Source organism: Diuraphis noxia, unplaced genomic scaffold (assembly GCF_037042655.1).
Source record: "Diuraphis noxia isolate RWA-SAM2 unplaced genomic scaffold, SU_Dnox_SAM2 contig0001, whole genome shotgun sequence".
Taxonomy (NCBI): domain Eukaryota; kingdom Metazoa; phylum Arthropoda; class Insecta; order Hemiptera; family Aphididae; genus Diuraphis; species Diuraphis noxia.
The window spans coordinates 34,298,102-34,301,808 of NW_028301711.1; the positions used below are offsets into that span (position 1 = coordinate 34,298,102).

The window sequence follows — 3,707 nt, forward strand, 5'->3', positions numbered from 1 at the left end:
TTGTCGTGTATATTAAGTAGGTCTTAGAGAGTTATGTAAACTATTTTTCACACCCCTATTTTTATTTTAAAGGGTGGCTCATACAGGGATTTTTTTTAACCTACGACATTTTTTTTTTTTTTTATAGTGTTGCCGTTGGTTACCAAACATATTAAATTATTATTATTATTTTTATTTTTATGTTTTATATTTAATCGCTGTTTCATATATTATTTAATAAAAGGTCACACTTACCGATCAGCTGCCGTTGTCGCCGCTGTCGTCTGACGTATTTTCATAGATATAAACATAAATTAATTAATTTAGTTTAATATAAACTTGTATCGATTGTATCGATTTGTGTATTTTGTACAATGCCAGTAAGACGCAAGGGGTCTGATTTGGCCCGTCGAACGACCAAAAGTACAAGCATGCGAGATAGAAGAGCACAAAGAAGAGACGTACAAATCCAACTTAACAATGAAAATGCACGTGTGAACATGGTGCGATTGCGTGAGGCACAAGCTGAACAAAGCTGAACAATAAGACGATTAGAAGCGTGTCAATTCATAGCTATATAGTTGACACACGCAGAGCAAATGACCAACAACGCCAACAAGTACATAAAGCATTTACATCCAATTCATTCCTTCGTCTAGCATTCGAGTATGGGCCCGATATTGAATATTACGCTCATTAGAAAGTAGAGATAGGTGCTATGAACAAGGAATGTCCGCATTGTAATGCGCTGAAGTTCAAAAATGAGCCAGCCGGTATGTGTTGCGCGTCAGGAAAAGTGCAACTACCGGAAATGGAAATTGAAACACCACCTAAACCATTGAACGGTTTACTTATCGGTACGGTTCCAGATTCTAACCTGTTCCTGAAGTCAATTTGAACATTCAATTTATGTTTCTAAATGACATCGTTCGGAGCAACAGAAGTCAGAAATAGTTAAAAATAATGCTGCAAATGGTCAACAATTTAATTCAATATTCAAAATCAAAGGCCAAGTTTATCATAGAGTGGGCTCATTGCTACCAATGCCAAACGAACCACATAGATTTTTACAAATTTACTTTATGGGCGGCGAGGACTCCGAAAGCGCACTTGCCAATCGCGTGGATGCACGTTGTAGTTACAACCTTAATTCACCTTTTGCCAGACGATACGTCGGTGATCTGGACGCTTTATTGAATGAGCACAATGAATTGTTGAAATTATTCAAATCAAACATGCACAAATTACAAAGTGACAATCACGCAATTGTCATCAATTGTCAAAAGACGGATATTGCATAAATATATAATTAATATTTGGTGTTTTGTTATTTTTATGGGCCGTCATCTTTCACAGTGCTCCATTCATCTCTCAGTCATATACCAGTATACGACATTCCCATACACTTACAATAAAAAAAATAAAAAAATAAAAAAACACACATCATTGTAAAATCAATACATTCATCACTTCGTTCAGAATCTAAAATAGTTTAAAATGAATATAATTTATAAAAATATACTTGTTTTATGTTATCAATAAAGAACTTTGTAATTTACTCATTCATGCAGACTATGTTCTATCCCTAATCCCGAGGGTTATTAATTATTATTAGTGACATTATATGAATATTAATTTGACATTCTCAATAGTTTTACTATACGCTATGATCTCCAAAACCACTAATAAACTACAAATAAAAAAAAAAATTATTTTCTCATAGGTACATAATAACTATTAAATAATAACACTATACACGGCCTACTAAAATGCCAAAAAACAAACTAATACGCGGGCAACGCCGTGTCGGGACAGCTAGATTTAATAAAAATACGTAACTAAACTACAGAAATATAATATGAATATATTATATTTTAAAATAGTATTCGTTAAGAATTAATAAATTATCCTTACCTTTAAAAGGTGATTTGAACTTTTAACAATATTACTCAATTTTTTATGAAAATCGATAAGGACTGATATTATGTTGTAATAACGCAAAAATAAAAGAAAAGAAATTAAAATAAATGAAAATGAAATTCTAGAATGAGTAATAATTTGACTAAAATAATTAAGTTAATATAACTATTATATAACTAAGGCTCCTGCCAATAGTTATATATTACTAGATATAAATATTAAAATTGCGCTATTACCTTCCTCCTAATCGTCGGAGGGTTCTCGAGGTCGTGATTCGAGAACGATCAAGTACACCGTAGTAATAAAATGTTAATTATTAAATTATAAAAATTTAATAAATACAATATAATATATGAAATTATATAAATATATGAATATAGATGCGCATGCACCTTACCTTATTCGCAGCTGTCTTTGATATGCAGTTGACGTAATAAAATAAATAAAGGTTTTTTATTAAACACTCAGATTAAAGAAAAACAACACTGTTAAATTTCGATTTTAAAAAAGAAACGGTCCAGCTGTCGCTCGCAATGTCTGGTGTTGAAAAGTTTTTAGGTGCTCCTGCACTCTTGAGGTTGTTTTAGTTTTTGGGTGGTGCTCATGCACTCGAGAGTGGTGCTCATGCACTGTTGAGTGGTGCTCATGCACTGATGGAAGGAGACGACGTGGTCCAGCCAGCCAGGGTTGTAGGTGGCTCCCCCAAAGGCCTCTGCGTTTCCAAAGACTTAGCATTGTCTTTGGCAACAGAGATCCTCATTGGACCATCCCCTGCTCTGGTGGCACACGAAATAGCTCACACGTGTTGTGCCAGATAGTCACAACTACGTATAAGTTCCCATGTGATTAAATAATACAAATCGTTCCTTTCATCAGTGGACAATGGTGTTTTTTTTGTTGGATTTTAACTGTTATCTGCGTGCGACAACTTGACTGTTATTTATTTTATTGAGTATTTAAACAACATACAATCATGATGTGTGAGCATATCATTACAATGTCATATCAAATAGTTATCATAAAATTATTATCTTTATTCCATCTAATGTTTTTCCATAAGATATTCGAAATAGGTTGTTTCAAAAAAAATGATTATAAATAATTGTGGAGGAATAACGATGTCCCATCTTACCTAGTATTATACTCATCTTGCTCTGGGTACCCCATCATTATTATTTTACACATTTTATAAAGATATTCTGTATCATGTAGAAAGAGTTAAAATAAATAAATAATTAATAATAATGGTCAAATATACAATGAATACATAATATCAAATTTGGAAAAAATAGTTTTATAAGAATTTCTAGTAAAACTAGTTTATGAGAATTCGAGATCGTTTATGGTGTTTTTACATAAAAAAACTTAATTCTTTCATTAAATTTGAAAATTGGGGAAAGTTCTAAAATTGGATATTGAGTAACTGTTTAAATATCAAATAGACAAGGATATAAATAGAGTCAAATAATTTAACTTATATATTATCATCTTACCTATTGGTTACGCAGCATTATGTTACTTTCACAAAATATAATAAAAACCTAGTCACATATTTTGTTATATTCACCATAATAATCTATATTGTTGCCCACTTCTCACTATTAAGAGTCCTGGATAAGTACTGATAAATATTGGATTGCAGATTGTTCAAACCAGTTCTTTTATATATATATATCGTAAAATAACAAATTTAAAGCCAATAAAATATAAATAAGTAGAAGAAAGAGTTATAAAAATTGTAGTATTCAAATAATAAAGTAGGTACCTACAGTCGATCATTACTCTTTTAGCTATAAATTGTATTATTT

The 3,707-nt window shown here is 31.4% G+C and overlaps 1 pseudogene; it reads left to right on the top strand.

Moving 5' to 3' along the window:
- The first annotated feature begins 353 nt into the window (after positions 1 to 353).
- Positions 354 to 1,280, top strand: LOC149060594 (uncharacterized; annotated as a pseudogene).
- Positions 1,281 to 3,707: the final 2,427 nt, after the last annotated feature.